The 19,884-nt window shown below is 40.9% G+C and overlaps 1 protein-coding gene across 4 annotated transcripts in view; it reads left to right on the top strand.

Annotated features, from left to right (window-relative positions):
• sncaip (synuclein, alpha interacting protein) overlaps positions 1–19,884 on the top strand; it is a 145,026-nt gene that overhangs the window by 34,761 nt on the left and 90,381 nt on the right. For 3 of the 4 annotated variants that reach the window (XM_078214598.1, XM_078214599.1, XM_078214600.1), the window contains one exon: positions 16,217–16,339. The exons of the other annotated variant lie outside the window; for it this stretch is intronic. The gene's annotated coding sequence lies outside the window, so the exon portion shown is untranslated. The remainder of the gene's footprint in view (positions 1–16,216; positions 16,340–19,884) is intronic. 4 annotated transcript variants of the gene reach the window in all.

Raw genomic sequence — 19,884 nt, 5'->3', positions numbered from 1 at the left:
ACTACTGCTCCCAGTGGCATTGCTGGTACTGGAGATTGGCCGAAGAGGGGATTCCCACCCTACAGTAAGCTTGATTACGTGGGAGGTCTGATGCTATCCAGGTAAACACCTGATTTCCTGGGAATTGGGTGTCTTTGTGACAAGGGGTTCCTTAAGTTCTCCAACCAGAGGGTGGGATCCTCATTGCACGTATTAAATTCCATCCATTGTTTATGCCAGTACTGTCATTGCCTCTTTAGAAGTTTTCATGAATCTCATACCTTTTTACTGAGTTCTATCCACTACTAAATTTGTATTTTCTGATCTAGATTCTGTTTAAGGTTGCTTTCCTGTCTTTTTTTCATTTTTCTTTATTCATTAATGTCCTCATCTCCATTTTCCCACCTTTCTCTGTATGTCCACTTTTAAATCCTGAAATAAGCCATCTAAATTAATTTCCACACCTCTTTATTTACCTCATTTTAATATTTCTCAAGTAAATCAATCTCTGCCATTAATAAATGGCCTGATTAAAACATTATTGGCATAACATTCTTCTGGTTTATAGAGTCCCTCCAACTTACTGAGCAATGCTACATCAGTCTAGTATACACAATTTTGTAAAAGCAACATTTGATTAATAATGTAGAGAAGTGTATGGCAAACTTAAGAAGAGGAGAAGATGTAGACCATACAGCCTCTTGAGCCTGCTCTGCTATTCAAATGATTGTGGCTGAACTTGGCTTTAATTCCGATTTTCCACTCACCCCTCACTTTCCTTGTTACTCAGCGATGAAAAATCAAGCTCAGCCTGAAATATATTCAGTGATGGAGCATCGACAGCACTTGAGGGTAGAGAATTCCAAAGATTCACAACACTTTTTTTGCAAGAAGTAATTTCTCCTTACCTGTTCTAAGTGATTGGGGCGGCACGGTAGCACAGTGGTTAGCACTGCTGCTTCACAGCTCCAGGGTCCTGGGTTCAATTCCCGGCTTGGGTCACTGTCTGTGTGGAGTTTGCACATTCTCCCCATGTCTGCGTGGGTTTCCTCCAGGTGCTCTGGTTTCCTCCCACAGTCCAAAGATGTGCGGGTTAGGTTGATTGGCCATGCTAAAAATTGCCCTTAGTGTCCTGAGATGTGTAGGTTAGAGGGATTTGTGGGTAAATATATAGAGATATGGGGGTAGGGCCTGGTTGTGGTTGTGATTGTGGTTGGTGCAGACTCGATGGGCCGAATGGCCTCTTTCTGTACTGTAGGGTTTCTATGATTTCTATGATTGACCACTTATCCTGACACTGTCCCTGTGTTCTATATTCCCCTGTAAGAGTTTTAACAACATCAGGTTAAAGTCCAACAGGTTTATTTGGTAGCAAATACCATTAGCTTTCGGAGCGCTGCTCCTTCGTCTCCACTCCATCTGACGAAGGAGCAGAATCTTGTTGTTTCAATTAGATCACTTCTTACTCGTGTAAACTCTGACGCGTATAGGCCCAATTTACTCAGTCTCTTATTGGAGGACAACCTTCTCCTCCTGGGGTGAAAATTTGCTGCGCTGTTTCAAATGCAAGTATCTTCTTCCTTAAATCTCCTGCACTTTTATAGATACCAAGCAAAATGGAAGGGATTACATTTAAATAATAATGTAAGAATAACTTAGCCACACTTATGTACTTTCAGCATGAGACAGCAATATGCCAAAACAAATAAAAACGGTGAATTAAACCTTTCAATAGTGGCATTTTTGTTGGATAAGCTTACATTTTTGGCTTTTCATTTCTAGTTATTTGAGCTTATCTCTTTTATACTGCCCTTTAGCGTTTCGGTTTTGTATTTTGCTAATATAAGAACGAGTCTTTCTCTGCTCACATTGCTGATCATTATGTGTGAGCATGGGCTGCCTCAGTAGGCTATCGCTGTGGATGGGACATTGTAGCCAAGTGTGAATCTGTTCTCTGCTGATTTTCACACTCATGCACTTTCAGTAGAGATCAATGAATAGTAATCAGGAGCAGGCCTTCTTGCCAATTCCTGCAACTGTCAACTAACTTGGCAGAAACCAGAGATGAAACTTGAGACTGAGCTGGTATGTATGACTTAGCCAAGTATCCTTCCACCATCCTGATTTGGATATATATTGCCAATCCTTCATGATTACTAGTCAAAATCCTGGAATTTCATACTTAAGTGTCACGAAGGCTGTATCGCTACAATGACAACAGCAGCTCAAGGAGACATTCACTAGAATAGCTCATAGAGAAGTTGATAATAAATATGCCTTTGACATTCTCCACATTTCATCAATTTTTAAAACAATAACTCTTCACTGGATTGACCTTCCAAATTATTGGGAGAGTTGCAGATGCCTTATTTCTTAAATTTTATCTGAACTTGGTTAGTGATGCAATAAACATTATTTATCTTAGAATTCCTGGATATATCCTTGTTAATGCTTCCAAAATTATAAACTCATTTCCCACATAAACTTCACTTTTAGAAAATTAAAAGTAGCTCTATGCTGCTTGAACATTTGACCAGGCTATTTCAACCCAAGCTAGTATAAACCTACCTACTATTTCTATTTGCCTGTTTCTTCGTTTGAATTAAACCCCATTTTTCACATTGCAAACTTCAATAAAAAAAATGTTGTCAAAATAATTCTCCTACGGAGTGCAGCATAACATTTATTGTGAACCGAGTTGTTTGTAGATGCCATAAATATTAATAAACGTAAACATGGATTTTGCAGTCAGCAGTGCAAGAGTGCTCACCTATGATTTGGAAGAAACCTACTCAAAAAGTTCTAATTATCTGTAAGTGGGAATTTCCCCTTTCACCACAGCAGTTTAAATCTGGTGCTGAATCAAGGAGGTGTCTTGGTATGCAATAGTAATTACGTCAGCAAGCAGGTATAGGTACCAGTTCCAAAGAATCGTCATATTGTACTTGAAATGTAAACTCTGTTTCTCTCTCTACAGATGCTGCCAGACCAGCTGAGTTATTCCAGCACTTCCTGTTTTCATTTCAGATATTCAGCATCAGCAGTATTTCACTTTTATATTAGGTATCCAATCAGTCTGAAATATTCAAACGCAACACTTAAAGTAATTCACTTTTAATTTCTAAATTGTAGAATAATTGTATTAAGATTACAAATAAAAAGATAAACAGACTTTTAAGAATTTTAAAAAACATATGTGGACTTCTTATCATTGTGGATAAATTTGATATTCTATAAGTAAAAAGTTAGCTTTTCAGTGCCATTAAGGCTGCTTAGCAGTAATTATGAAGTTAGTATGCAGTCTAAAAACCCAGCTACACTTCTTTCAACAAGTTGCAACTTTTTTCCAGAGTGGAAGTTGTCAATTCAGGATTACAAGGGAGTTTGCAATGTGTTGGAGCCTCTACTGTGCATCCTGTGGAGGAGGTAGATTCTTCTGGATTACTGCATTAATCTGTGCATGTGCAAACTCCAGACGTTTCAGTGAAGAAATGACAGTGAATTTTGATATTTCCATTATCATATCCAAAGCAAAGTCTGGGGCAAGCTGTTTCACTAGGATAAGTAAGACGGTACAAAAAGTGGGCCATAGCTTCCACCCAATGATAAACATAAGAACATAAGAACTAGGAGCAGGAGTAGGCCATCTGGCCCCTCGAGCCTGCTCTGCCATTCAATAAGATCATGGCTGATCTTTTCGTGGACTCGGCTCCACTTACCCACCCGCTCACCATAACCCTTAATTCCTTTACTGTTCAAAAATTTATCTATCCTTGCCTTAAAAACATTCAATGAGGTGGCCTCAACTGGGCAGGGAATTCCACAGATTCACAACCCTTTGTGTGAAGAAGTTCCTCCTCAACTCAGTCCTAAATCTGCTTCCTCTTATTTTGAGGCTATGCCCCCTAGTTCTAGTTTCACCCGCCAGTGGAAACAACTTCCCTGCTTCTATCTTATCTATTCCCTTCATAATCTTATATGTTTCTATAAGATCTCTCCTCATTCTTCTGAATTCCAATGAGTATAGCCCCAGTCTATTCAGACTCTCCTCATAATCCAACCCTCTCAACTCCGGAATCAACCAAGTGAATCTCCTCTGCACCCCCTCCAGTGCCAGTATATTCTTTCTCAAGTAAGGAGACCAAAACTGTACACAGTACACCAGCTGTGGCCTCATCAGCACCTTATACAGCTGCAACATAACCTCACTGTTTTTAAACTCCATTCCTCTAGCAATGAAAGACAAAATTCCATTTGCCTTCTTAATTACCTGCTGCACCTGCAAACCAACTCCTTGAGATTCCTGCACAAGGACACCCAGGTCCCTCTGCACAGCAGCATGCTGCAATTTTTTACCATTTAAATAATAGTCCACTTTGCTGTTATTCCTACCAAAATGGATGACCTCACATTTATCAACATTGTACTCCATCTGCCAGACCCTCGCCCACTCACTTACATTATCTATATCCCTTTGCAGGCTTTCAGCATCTTCTGCACACTTTGCTCTGCCACCCATCTTAGTGTCATCTGCGAATTTTGACACACTACACTTGGTCCCCAACTCCAAATCATCTCTATAAATTGTGAACAATTGCAGTCCCAACACTGAGCCCTGAGGCACACCACTAGTCACTGATCACCGACCAGAAAAACACCCATTTTCCCCCACTCTTTGCTTTCTGTTAGTTAACCAACCCTCTATCCATGCTAATATATTACCCGTTACACCGTGCACCTTTATCTTATGTAGCAGTCTTTGGTGCGGCACCTTGTCAAGTGCCTTCTAGAAATCCAGATACACCACATCCACAGGTTCCCCATTGTCCACATGTAATGTTCTCAAAGAATTCCACCAAATTAGTCAAACATGACCTTCCCTTCATGAACCCATGCTGCGTCCTACCAAGGGACCATTTATATCCAGATGTCTCGCTATTCCTTGATGATAGATTCAAGCATTTTCCCTACTACAGAAGTTAAGCTAACCGGCCTATAGTTACCCGCCTTCTGTCTACCTCCTTTTTTAAACAGTGGCGTCACATTTGCTGTTTCCCAATCTGCGGGAACCACCCCAGAGTCCAGCGAATTTTGGTAGATTACCACGAGTGCAATTGCTATTTCTCCCGCCATCTCTTTTAGTACCCTGGGATGCATTCCATCAGGACCAGGAGACTTGTCTACCTTTAGCCCCATTAACTTGCCCAATACTACCTCTTTCGTGATAATAGTTTCTAGGTTCTCACCTGCCATAGCCTTCCTGTCATCAATTTTTGACATGTTATTTGTGTCTTCCACTGTGAAGACCGACACAAAATACCTGTTCAATGCCTCAGCCATTTTCTCATTTCCAGTTATTATACCCTCCTTCTCATCCTCTAAAGGATCAATGTTTACTTTAGCCACTCTTTTTCGTTTTATATATTTGTAGAAACTTTTGCTATCTGTTTTTATATTCTGAGCTAGTTTACTCTCATAATCCATCTTACTTTCCTTTATAGCTTTTTTCGTGGTTTTCTGCTGACCTTTAAAGATTTCCCAATCCTCTAAGTTCTCACTAATCTTTGCCACTTTGTATGCATTTTCTTTCAATTTGACACCCTCCTTTATTTCCTTAGATATCCATAGCTGATTATCTCTTTTTCTGCAGTCCTTCCTTATCACTGGTATATACTCTTGCTGAGCACTGTGAAAGATTGCTTTGAAAGTCCTCCACTGTTCCTCAATTGTCCCACCATAAAGTTTTTGCTCCCAGTCTACCTTAGCCAACTCCTCCCTCATCCTTTGTAATCTCCTTTGTTTAAGCACAGGACACTGGTATTGGATTTTACCTTCTTACGCTCCATCTGTATTTTAAATTCAACCATACTGTGATCGCTTCGTCCAAGAGGATCCCTAACTGCAAGATCATTAATTATTTCTGTCTCATTACACAGGACCAGATCAAGGACAGCTTGCTCCCTTGTAGGTTCCATTACATACTGTTCAAGAAAGCTATCGCGGATACATTCTATGAACTGCTCCTCAAGGTTGCCTTGACTGACCTGGTTTGACCAATTGATATGTAGATTAAAATCCCCCATGATAATTGCTGCACCATTTTTACATGCATCAGTTATTTCTTTGTTTATTTCTCGCCTCACCATGATGTCATTATTTGGTGGCCTATGGACTACGCCTATCAGTGACTTTTTCTCCTTAATATTTCTAATTTCCACCCAAATGGATTCAATCTTTTTTTCCATAGAACTTATATCATCTCTCACTACCGCCCTGATGTCATCCTTATGTAAAGGATGTAAAGTCTTACATTAGTCTTACAATGATGTAAAGCCTTGTCCCACTGGAATTACAAGAACTTAAAACACACTGGTTTGTTTTGGAAAATTTTGTTGGCTGGAGCTGTTTGAAGCCTGCAGAGGAAGAGCACCCAAAGCCCACAGTGTGGTGCAACTCTAGCGAAGTCAGGGAGGTCACACCCCTTTTAAAAATGCATTGGCTGCTGAAAAGCAGATTGGTTTAAAGGGCCCAGTGTAATTCATAGGCTATCAAGAAGTTAAGTGAATGGAAATTGGCTGGTCAGGAGGATTGTGTCGATGAGGGAAGAGGGAGAATATGTGAGGGGTTAGGGGGACGGGGGAGAGGTTAGGGGGTTGGGAGAGAGGCTGTGTGGGGGGGGGGGGGTGAAGTTGGACATTGGAGTGGGGAGGGAGCCGGACGTGGTGGGGAGAGGGGGAGTCAGACATCAGAGGGTCTTGGTTGGGGGGGGGGGGGGGGGGTGTGAGGGTTTGTGGGTGGGGCGGGTGTTTAGGAAATTCCTTATGCATGGGAGGGGAGGGGGGTATACAATGGGGTGCTTGGGGAGTCAGGGCTGTCGGCGGTTTCTCGTGCAGGACTTGGTCTGGGTGCTGAATAGAGTTATAGTCATAGAGGTTTACAGCATGGAAACAGGCCCTTCGGCCCAACTTGTCCATGCTGCCCTTAATTTTTTTTAAAAATCCCTAAGCTAATCCCAATTGCCAGCATTTGACCCATATCCCTCTATACCCATCGTACCCATGTAACTATCTAAATGCTTTTTAAAAGATAAAATTGTACCCGAAAACTGAAGTTCGAAGTGCTTTCATTTTTCGTAACACAGGCAGAATCACCTGAAGTTGTGAAGCCCATGAATGTGGTTATGAATATCGGCACGGTAGCACAGTGGTTAGCACTGCTGCTTCACAGCTCCAGGGACCTGCGTTCGATTCCCGGCTTGGGTCACTGTCTGTGTGGAGTTTGCACGTTCTCCTCGTGTCTGCGTGGGTTTCCTCCGGGTGCTCCGGTTTCCTCCCACAGTCCAAAGATGTGCGGGTTAAGTTGATTGGCCATGCTAAAAATTGCCCTTAGTGTCCTGAGATGTGTAGGTTAGAGGGATTAGTGGGTAAATATGTAGGGATATGGGGGTAGGGCCTGGGTGGGATTGTGGTCGGTGCAGACTCGATGGGCTGAATGGCCTCTTTCTGTACTGTAGGGTTTCTATGATTTCTATGATGATTTCTAATCATAATTGATGTAATTATGATTAGGATATTATTAGGTGTCACCTTTGACTCAGTTTTCAGCACTCTCACTTGTGAATCAGAAGGTTGTGGGTTCAGGTTCCACTCCAGGTTTTACACAAAAATCAAGGCTGACACTCTAGTAAAGCACTGAGAAAGTGCTGCAGTGTTGGAGGAGTTGTAATTCAGATTAGACGTCTGCCTTCTCAGGTAGGCATAAAGATTCAAGGAAGAATAGGAGAGTTATCTGGGTGTTTATCTGCTGGTCAACTTCAATAAAGCAGATTATGTGATCACTATCACATTGTTGTTTATGGAAGCTTGCTGTGCATAAATTGGTTGCTGTGTTTCCCATATTACAATAGTGACCACACTTCAAATATGTTGTGTTGCAAAAATCTACTTTGACTTAGTTCTGTTAAAGCCACATATGAAATTCAAGTGGGTAATTTTTAAAGTATTTTATATATACGTAACACTTTTTCTTAAAAAAAATCTTTGTGAGTCACCAATTCCATTGCCAACAGCCATTAAAATGCTTCCTGTGGAAATTCCAATGTTACAATGTCAATACCCAATTGTTGTACTTGTCTGTTACATTTCCTTGTAATGGTAGCTGATGTGAATTTGTAGTATGTCAACTGATCACTGACCTGCTACTGCTTCTTGTCGCAGATTCTTTTCTAAAGCTGCTTCCCTTTAATGATTTCTCCAATATTCATTTTGTCTTCTCAAGATGCATAGCTTTTATCCCTCTCCTCTGTTCCTGATCCTATTTCAGCTCGTCTTGCTGGCTGTTGCTTTGTGGCTTTCCACTGCTGTTTCTGGGCAAACCTGGCCTTTTTGTTTGGAACTTAACTCCTGTCTCAGTTTCCCTGATTTATGGATCTTTTTCTTCGCCAGAATCAGAATCACAGATTACTACAGTGCAGAAGAGGCCCTTCGGTCCATTGAGTCTGCACCGACGCATGAAATGCCCTAATCCCACTTGCCAGCACTTGGCCCATAGCCTTGAATGTTAAGGCATGCCAAGTACTCATCCAGGTACTTTTTAAAGGATGTGAGGCATCCCCCACCTCCACCACCCTCCCAGGCAGTGCATTCCAGACCATCACTACCTCTGAGTAAAAAGGTTTTTCCTCAAATCCTGCTAAACCTCCAACCGCTCACTTTTAACTTGTGTCTCCACGTAACTGACCCTTCAACTAAGGAGAACAGCTGTTCCCTGTCCATGCCCCTCATAATCTTGAACAGTTCAATCAGGTCACCCCTCAGTCTTCTCTGCTCCAATGAAAACAACTCGAGCCTATCCAATTTCTCTTCATAACTTAAATGTTCCATCCAGGCAGCATTCTGGTGAAACCCCTCTGCACCCCCTCCAGTACGTTCATGTCCTTCCTATGATATGGCAACCAGAACTGCACACAGTACTCCAGCTGTGGCCTCACCAAAGTTCTATACAACTCCATCAAGTCCTCTCCGCTTTTGTAATCTATACGCCGATTGATAGAGGTGAGTGTGCCATATGCCTTTTTCACCAGCCTTTATCTACCTGCCTTTCCACCTTCAGAAATCTATGGACAAACATACCAAGGTCCCTTTGTTCTTCGGAACTTCCCAGTGTCAGACCTTTCATAGTAAAGTTTGTCAAATTACTCTTTCCAAAGTGCATCACCTCACACTTTTCAGGGTTAAATTCCATCTGCCACTTATCCGCCCATTTGACCATCTTTGCCAGGTTTCACTTTAAAGACACTTTCTTGATGCTGAATTTTTTGGCCCTGGCGGGGTGGGCACAGGGAAAGGAGGGTATAGAATTTTGAACGGGTGGCTGTTAAATAAAAATTATTTAATAGAATGTGGATGCTGCTGGCAAGCCCAGTATTTGTTGTCCATGGCAGATTTCCTTCTTTAAAGGACACTAGAGAACCAGACATGTTTTTATGACAATCACCATCAGCATTACTGAGATTAGCTTTCAACTCCAGATTTATTAATTGATTTTAAATTCCATCAGCTGTCGTGGTAGGAATTGAACCTGTGTGCCCAGAGCATACGCCTGTGACATTACTAGTCCAGTGACATTATCAACACATAAAAATAAGAGATCGCCTTTTTAAGATGAGGTGATGAGGAAGTCTGTGAAATTCTCTTCCACAGTAAGCAGTTGAGGCAGCGTTATTGAACTTGTTCAAGGCTGAGTTAGATTTTTGGTAGACAAAGGAGTCAAAGATTATGGGGGACAGACAGGAAGGTGGAGTTGAGACTACACTTTGATCAGCCATCTTATTCTTCCATTGTTCAAAGCTTCTCTCTAGTGGAATCAGATTTTACTTATATCATTGTATAATAAATGAGATCGAGGGGCGGAAAGATTCCACCACGGGAATCGTAGCAGGCAGGATACGGACCATGCAAAGGTCCGTAGACCTCAGGCGGGATTTTCCGGTCTTGGGATGAGTGTGGCCGGAAAATCCCACCACAAGAGTTCACATTGGGGGGGAAAAAGCTAGCATTACTCTAACGACATTTATGTTTTAATTTCATGGGCTGAAATATTTTGCTGTCTTTCAGCATACAAACTGGCTTATTTGTGGTTGGGGTTTTTGGTAAGAACAAAAATGATCCCAGCTGGAGGAAATTTTCTGGAAATGTTCCTCTACAATTAAGTCAGCTGCAAATAGAAAATAGCAAAACAGTGAAATAAAAACATGAAAATATGAGTAATAGGAGCAGGCCATTCAGCCTTTCAAGCCTGCTACACCGATCACTGAGATCATGGTTCTTGTCCTATCCCCATATCCCTTGATGCTTTTTAATATGTACAAATCTATCAATCTGAATCTTGAACATTCTCAATGACTGAGCCTCCCCTGCGCTCTGGGACAGAGAATTCCAAAGATTCATCACCCTCTTAGAGAAGAAATTGCTCCTCATCTCAGTCCTAAATGATCTGCCCCTTATTTTGAGACTGTCCTCTGGTTCTAGACACCCCAGCCTGGCAGCCTTCCTGCATTTGTCCTGTCAAGTCCTGTAAGAATTTTGTATGTTTGAATGAAATCACCCCTCATTCTTCTAAGCTTCAGAAATAAAGGCCCAGCCTATTTAATCAATCCTCATAGGACAATCCCTCCATTCTAGGAATTAATTTAGTGAACCTTTATTGCACTCTGTCAATGGCAGGTACATCTTTGCTTGGGTAAAGAGATCAAAACTGCACACAAAGCTCAGGTACAGTCTCACTAAGACTCTAGGTAAGACTCTTGCAATAAGATGTATTTCTTTCTATACACAAATCCTCTTGTAATAATGGCTAATATACCACTTGCCTTCTTAATTGTTTCCTGTATCTGCATGTTAGCTTTCAGTCACTAATGAGCAAGGACACCCAAATCTCTTTAAAGAACAAAGAACAGTACAGAACAGGAACAGCCCATTCGGCCCACCAAGCTGCACGAACACATGATGCCTTTCTTAACTAAGGACTTTTTGCCTCTATGCGGTCCATATCCCTCTATTCCCTGCCTGTTTGCATATCTGTCAAGGTGCCTCTTAAACGTTGCTTCTACCATCTCCTATGGCAGTTGTATCGCTGGCACTTACCACCCTCTGTGTAAAAAAACTTGCCTCTCACATCTCCTTTAAATTTTCCCCCTTTTACCAATGTTCCCTAGTAATTTACATTTCTACCCTGGGAAAAAGACTCTGACTATCCATTCTATCCATGCCTCTCATAATTTTATAAACTTCTATTAGGTCACCCCTCAGCCTCCAACGTTCAAGAGAAAACAAACCAAGTTTGTCCAATCTCTCCTTATAGCTAACACCCTCCAAATCAGGCAACATCCTGGTAAACATTTTCGGTCCCCTCTCCAAAGCCTTCACTTCCTTCTGGTAGTGTGGCAACCAGAATTGTACCGTTATTCCAAATGTGGTCTAACTAAAGTTCTGTACAGCTGCAACATGACTTGCCAATATTTATACTCTATGCCCCGACCGATGAAGGTAAGCATGCCATATGTCTTCTTGACCACCTTATCCACTTGTGTTGTGACTTTCAGGAAACTGTGGATTTGTACACCTAGATCCCTCTGTATGTTAATGCTTCTAAGGGTTCCGCCATTTACTGTATACTTCCCTTCTGCATTAGACCTTCCAAAATGCATCACCTCACATTTGTCTGGATTAAGTTCAACCTGCCATTTTTCTGTCCAAGTCCTCAGCCTATCTATATTCTGCTGTATACTTTGGCAATTATCCTCACTATTCACAGCTCCCCCAATCTTTGTGTCGCCTGGAAACTTAGTAATCAGACCACCTACATTCTCCTCCAAATCATGTATACATATTACAAGCAACAGGGGTACCAGCACTGATCCCTGCAGAACACCACTGGTCATAGATCTCCAGTCAGAAAAAGACCCTTCCACCGCTACTCTCTGTCTTCTATGACCAAGCCAGTTCTGCACCCATCTCATTTCATTTCCAGAAGGCATTTGACAAGGTGCCACACCAAAGACTGCTGCATAAGATAAAAGTGCACAGTGTTACGGGTAATGTATTAGCATGGATAGAGGATTGGTTAACTAACAAAAAGCAAAGAGTGGGGGCAAATGGGTGTTTTTCTGATTGGTGATCAGTGACTAGTGGTGTGCGTCAGGGCTCAGTGTTGGGACAGCAATTGTTTACGATTTACATAGATGATTTGGAGTTGGGGACCAAGTGTAATGTGTCAAAATTCGCAGGTGACACTAAGATGAGTGGCAGAGCAAAGTGCAGAGGACGCTGAAAGTCTGCAAAGGGATATAGATAGTCTAAGTGAATGGGCGAGGGTCTGGCAGATGGAGTACAATGTTGGTAAATGTGAGGTCATCCATTTATCATCCAATAACAGCAAAATGGACTATTATTTAAATGGTAAAAAATTGCAGCATGCTGTTGTGCAGAGGGACCTGGGTGTCCTTGTGCAAGAATCTCAAGGAGTTGGGTTGCAGGTGCAGCAGGTAATTAAGAAGGCAAATGGAATTTTGTCCTTCATTGCGAGAGGGATGGAGTTTAAAAACAGGGAGGTTATGTTGCAGTTTTATAAGGTCCTGGTGAGGCCACACCTAGATTACTGGCAACAGTTTTGGTCTCCTTACTTGAGAAAGGATGTACTAGCACTGGAGGGGGTACAGAGGAGATTCACTAGGTTGATTCTGGAGTTGAGAGGGTTGGCTTATGAGGAGAGACTGAGTAGACTGGGATTATACTCATTGGAATTCAGAAGAATGAGGGGAGATCTTATAGAAACATATAAGATTATGAAGGTAATAGATAAAATAGAAGCAGGGAAGTTGTTTCCACTAGCAGGTGAAACTAGAACTAGGGGGCATGGCCTCAAAACAAGGGAGAGCAGATTTAGGACTGAGTTGAGGAGGAACTTCTTCACACAAAGGGTTGTGAATCTGTGGAATTCCCTGCCCAGTGAAGCAGTTGAGGCTACCTCATTGAATGTTTTTAAGGCAAGGATAGATAAAGTTTTGAACAGTAAAGGAATTAAGGGTTATGGTGAGCGGGCGGGTAAGTGGAGCTGAGTCCATGAAAAGATCAGCCATGATCATATTGAATGGCGGAGCAGGCTCAAGGGGCCAGATGGCCTACTCCTGCTCCTAGTTCTTATATTGTTGTATTCATTGCAGATCCCATGTGACTTCATCTTCTGTATCAGCCTGCCATGAGGGACCTTGTCAAAAGCCTCGCTAAAGTCCATGCAGACAACATCCACCACCAGTTCTTAATCCATGCCAGTGTATTCCTTCCAATTCCGTGTGCTCTAATCTTGTTTACTAACCTCTTGTATGAGAACTTATTGAAGGTTTTCTGAAAATCTAAATATACCACATCCACCAGTTCCTCATCTATTCTGCGGTTACATCCTCAGAAAATTCCCAACTGGTTTGTCAAACATGCAAACCTTTTATAAATCCATGTTGATTCTGTCCAATCCTGCCATTGTTTCCTCAGTGTCCTGTTAGCACATCCTTTGATAGACTCTAGCATTTTTCCCATCACTAATGTCAAAGTGACAGGTCTGTAGTTTCCCGTTTTCTCTCTCCCTCCTTTCTTAAATAGTAGGATCACATTTGCCAGCTTCCAATCTTCAGGAACTATTCCAGAGTCTATAGAATTTGGAAAGATGACCACCAATGTATCTGCCACCTCTTCCAACAATTTGGCAAGTAGATGATCAGATCCAAGAGATTTATCCTCTTGTAAGTCCCATTAATTCCTCCAGTACCTTTTTTTTTGACTAATATTAATATCTTGCAGTTCCTCATATCCATTATTCGCTTGATTCTCTATTATTTCCAAAAAGCTTCTAGCATTTTCCCTTGTGCAGAAAAATACAATATTTGTTTAGTTCCGCTGCCATTTCCTTATTCCTCATTAAATATTCTCCCAACTCTACTTGTAATGGACCCACATTAGTTTTTTGCTAATCTTTACCTTTTTACTTACCCTTCAAAGTGTTTATAGCCCGATTTTATGTTTTTTGCTTGTTTACTCTCCTGGTCTATTTTACATTTTCTTAATTTTTTTTCTTGGTCCTTATTTGCAGAATTCTAAAATGCCCCAATTCTCCGGGTTACCATTTGTTTTGACAACGTTATATGCCTCTTTGATCCAATATAATCCTTATTTTCTTTCAAAATCCTTTCTGGGTTTTTATGCATGAAAGGACTGTATTTTTGTGGTAAACTATGGCTTAGTTCTTTAAATGTTTGCCATTGCCTGACTATTATCATACCTTTTACTGTAGTTTCCTAATCAACCGTTTCCACTTTACCCCTCACTCCTTCGTAGTTTCTTTTGTTTAGATTTAAGACACTGGTCTCTGATTAAATGACATCATTTTCAAATTTGATGTAAATTTCTATATTATGATTAGTCTTTCATAAAGGCTCCTTTACAACAAGATTATTAATTAGCAATTTTTCATTGCACAATATAAATCTGAAATAACCTATTCCCTAGTTGGTTCCTAGTCATACTGCTGTAGAAAACCATTTTGCATATATTGCAAGAATTCATCCTCCACAACAAAGTACTAATAAGGTTTACCCAGACTATGTGTAGATTGAAATTCCCCATGATTACTGTACTGCCCTTGTAACATGCACCTGTAATTTCCTGATTCATATTGGGATTCTGTGGCCGGAAGTTTTCAGACCTCTCACCCAGAGAGGGGTAGGGGGAGGCATGGAATTCCAGCCTATTTCTTGATCATTAGAATGATGGTCATTTCTTACTCCAGCTCTAATGTCCTCTTTTATAAACAGAGCAACTCCACCAACCTTTCCCAGCTTCCTGTCATTCCTGAATGTTGTATACCCTTGGATATTCAAGTCCCAATTTTAGTTTCTTTGTAGCCATGTCTCTGCAATGGCTATCCAGTCACACGTATGAATTTCTATTTGAACTGACAATTCATCTGTTTTATTCCAAATGCTGTGGGCATTCAGATGCAGAGTTTTTATTTCAGTTTTTTTATTGTTTTTGTAAACTCTGGCTGGCACAATCTTTAAGTTTGCAATCACTGTCCCTTGCTGCCATACCCTGATTATCATTACCTTTATTGCTACCTTGATCTATTACCATCTATTATTTCCCTTTAAACTATTTAGTCTTCCTCTGCATGATTCCTTTCCCCCTTTAAAGCTCTCTCTAGTTCCCTGGTGATGCAACTCACCAGAATCACCATGGTTCGGGTGAAGTTCATCCCAATGATACAGCCCTCACTTTCTCCAATACTGGGGCCATGCCCCATGAATCTGAACCCACTACCCCCACACCAGTCTTTGAGCCATGCATTCATCACTAATTTTATTTACCCTATGCCAATTTGCAAGTTGCTCAGGTAATAATCCAGTGAATATTACCTTTAAGGTTCTGTTTTTAAATTTAGTGTCTAGCTCCTTTATACTGTCTATGCAGAACCTCTTTCCTAGTTCTACCTATGTTGTAGGTACTCACATGGACCACAACAACTGGATCCTCCCCCATCCACTCCGTGTTACTCTCCAGCCCTGAGCAAACATCCTGAATCATGGCAGATATCACAGCCTTCTGGATTCTCACTCTTGGTTTTAGATAATAGTGTCTATCCCCCTTACTATACTGTCCCCTACTACCACTACATTCCTTTTAACTCCCCCCATTTGAATGTCTTCCTGTACTATGGTACTATGGTGCTATGGTCAGCTTGCTCATCCACAGTGTAGCCCTCGCTATTGTCCATACAAGCTGCAAGTATCTTGAACTTGTTTCTCAATGGCAAGGGCTCAGGCTCCTCCACTCCCACCCTCTTGATCCCCTTACCAGCTTGTCTTGCAGTCACACCTTCCTGTCCCTGACCACTGACCAAAGTGGATGATGCTAACCTAAGGGCTATAACCGCCTTCTGGAACAAAGTGTCCACGTACCCTACCCCTCGCTGATGTGTCGCAATGTCTGCAGCTCATTGCCTCTGAGCCAAAGCTTCTCAAACCGTAGATACTTACTATAGTTCTGGTTGCTATAGCTTGCATTGGCACCCAGGAGCTCCCACATGTGTTCAATCCTGTCACTTCACCTATCCTGTTATTTTTATTGTGTTAATTACATTTGTTTCTCTGAATTAATTTATACTTCCCCTTTTCACCAAATTCCTTCAGTTATCAAACTCCCAGCTTGACACCCGGTGCACTCAAGCAGCATTCAATGCAGACCAAGCAGCACTGAGAAACTTCCTGAACACAAATGTGTCAAGCTGTTGAGGATTAACCAGACAATGCACGGTGAGTACTCAATCTTTCCAGGCTTTATTACTTGCTAGCAAGTAGAACAGACATCGTGAATTTCACTGATGTTCTAACAGAGTTTGCAGTGTCAGTTCTAGCGTTTTTTAGCCAGTGAGAGAGAACATGCCAGTTAAAGCACCAAAGAGCTTTACAGTTTGGTGTGCACTTTGAACCAATTGAAATGAGCACTATTTCAATCCTTCATTTGCATCCTTATCACTCATGTGCACAAGCTGCACAGAATCCTTGACATTTTTAGCAGGCAATGTTCAATAAACATCCGATTTCCTTCAAGTACAATCAGCACTTGGAACATTCTGTGCTTTCTCAAAACAGACTCAGACCCTTCACCTGCTAACGGCTGGTTCCAACTTCCACAAGCTCTGCTAAATAGTTTAAGCCAGCTACCTAATTACCTAGCTACATCTGCTCTCCGAGGCCTTGTATAGCCCTGTTTAGGATTGGAATAAACTTAACTGATCTCTTAATTGCTAAATTAAAGAAAAAAAGTAGACTTTTGAGAGAAATGAGCTCTTAAAAACTTCTTCACTCTCCAAACACCTGATTTCACATGCTGTGTAGCAAAGTTATATATTCCTTAAGATAATCCATTTTATACATTCCAATTCACTGAGCAGTAGATTATTGGTAGGTAAAATATTGAAATTATTTGAAATTTGGCTTTATTCAATATAACAAGAAATTGCCCATTTAAATATTGAATTGTACTTTATCAGTACAATTTTTCCTGGAGCTGAACACTGGAATTGTCAGGATTGGCCCACTTATAATCATATGATGGAAGAATGATCATTAATAAATGCCCTGAGGAGCTTTTGCAGCAAATGCCTGGGGCTATCTTCCTTTTGTCTTTTTGAATGACTTCAGCCACCAGGATTTTTAAAATTATCTCCAGGGTCTTGGACTTCATTGTTGTCAGGGCTGCTTGGTGCCTTGTTAGAGTTACTAGTCATAGAGGTTTACAGCATGGAAACAGGCCCTTTGGCCCAACTTGTCCATGCTACTCTTTTTTTTAACCATTAAGCTAGTCCCAATTGCCTGCATTTGGCCCATATCCCTCTATACCCATCTTATCCATCTAAACACTTTTTAAAAGACAAAATTGTACCCGCCTCTACTACTACCTCTGGCAACTTGTTCCAGACACTCACCACCCTCTGTGTGAAAAAATTACCCCTCTGGACCCTTTTGTATCTCTCCCCTCTCACTTTAAACCTATGCCCTCTAGTTTTAGATTCCCCTTCCTTTGGGAAAAGATATTGACTATCTAGATGACCTATGCCCCTCATTATTTTATAGACGTCTATAAGATCACCCTTCAGCCTCCTTTGCTCCAGAGGAAAAAGTCCCAGTCTATCCAGTCTCTCCTTATAACTCAAATCATCAAGTCACAGTAGCATCCTAGTAAATATTTTCTGCACTCTTTCTATTTTAATAATATCCTTTTTACAATAGTGTGACCAGAACTGTACACAGTATTCCAAGTATGGCCTTACTAATGTCTTGTACAACTTCAACAAGATGTCCCAACTCCTGTATTCAATGTTCTGACCGATGAAACCAAGCATGCTGGATGCCTTCTTCACCGCTCTGTCCACCTGTGACTCCACTTTCAAGGAGCTATGAACTTGTACCCCTAGATCTTTTTGTTCTATAACTCTCCCCAATGCCCTACCATTAACTGAGTAAGTCCTGCCCTGGTTCAATCGACCAAAATGCATCACCTCGCATTTATCTAAATTAAACTCCATCTGCCATTCGTCAGCCTACTGGCCCAATTGATCAAGATTGCAATCCTCGATAACCTTCACTGTCCACTATGCCACAAATCTTGGTGTCATCTGCAAACTTACTAACCATGCCTCCTATATTCTCATCCAAATCATTAATATAAATGACAAATAATAGTGGGCCCAGCACTGATCCCTGAGGCACACCGCTGGTCACAGGCCTCCAGTTTGAAAAACAACTCTCTACAAACACCCTCTGGCTTCTGTCAAGAAGCCAATTTTGTATCCATTTAGATACCTCACCCTGGATCCCGTGAAATTTAAGCTTATGCAACAACCTACCATGAGATACCTTGTCAAAGGTCTTGCTAAAATCCATGGAGACAACATCAACTGCATTGCCCTCATCGACCTTATTGGTTACTCCTTCAAAAAACTCAGATTTGTGAGATATGATTTTCCACTCACAAAGTCATGCTGACTGTCCGTAATCAGTCCTTGCCTCAATGCCTGTAAATCCTGTTCTTGTTCATATAATTGCTGCGTTGATGTCACTCTTCTGGCTTTCAGCTCTTACATCCATCTTTAAATTTAAATGCTGTAATCCTAATAGTATTGACAAGCAGGTTAGCAGTGACTCTGTTCCGCTTGGTTCCTCTCACACCTCGCATCTCTTCCTTCTCAGCCCACTTTAGCTTCATCTCTCTTCCTCTTGAATGCAATCTAACTTTGTTTCATTTTTCATTATTCTGAATGAACAATAACAGAATTATTGTGGTGATTCATTTCGGGAGCCCAGTAGATTCTCAGTCATTTCTTCGGCATTTACTCACTGAAGCATAAAAGCATTTAGCTCAAAAAACTGGCCTATCTGTCACACTTATCAAGTAAAATTGGTAGGTTAGAGTGCATACTATATGGGGTTCAGAAGATTTTGCAGTAAGAATGAAGACAGCTATTTGCATTGAGATTCTGCAGTTGTTTATCTAAAGTAGCTATATGCACTTTATGCTGCAAGTATGTTTCAGTTATAGTTATAAGCTTTCTTTCTATGATATATGGTATTATGTTTTATTTTTGTTTTCTGCTACTTAGTAATTGTTGAAATCATTTTGTTGACTGGCCAACTTTACAAGGTAGATCTGTTCAATTTGGTTGTCAGCCCAAGTGCTACCTTGTCTCAAGGACTTGTGTTTGTGTGGAAGACTAGAAGAAATGTTGCTTTAAAATGTTATTGCTTGACTTTGTAGTTACTTACTCCTTTTAACAGTCTAGTTTGGTACTTCACTGAAATGTGAAATTGAAGGATTTGTTTTTACAACACTTCGTTTGTATAGATAACTCTTGTGTAAGTGTGGAAAACTTAATTAAAATACAACAAAGTAGGAAAACATGAGCCATTGTCATCTGGGAATTGGGACAACTGGATACCAGCAGATCAGTTGCAGACCAGTTCAACTAGTTCAACTTTGGCAGTATCAAATCCAAAACTTGCAAAAGGGGAAATCTAGAAACTTAAATCTTCCATTCCATTATATTCATATAAGTACCACTAATAGGCATCAGAATGGTGTACTAAAGAGGGAAAAATATTTGTGTCTGCGTGCGTGATTTGGGTGGGTTAGGTGTTTGAAGCAACTAAGTAAAAACCGTTAAAATGCTTAAGCACAGTTAAATTGCACACATAAAAAAGCAGTTAAAGTACAGCTGTAATCTGTTTTATCTAGAAAATACAAATTCTCATTATTTACATATTAGACATTTTGTCGGATCTTGGCCTCTTAGTAAGTT

Source organism: Mustelus asterias, chromosome 6, assembly GCF_964213995.1.
Source record: "Mustelus asterias chromosome 6, sMusAst1.hap1.1, whole genome shotgun sequence".
NCBI lineage: Eukaryota > Metazoa > Chordata > Chondrichthyes > Carcharhiniformes > Triakidae > Mustelus > Mustelus asterias.
The sequence above is the reverse complement of the archived record's forward strand: the minus strand, read 5'-3'. Positions and strand labels throughout refer to the sequence as shown.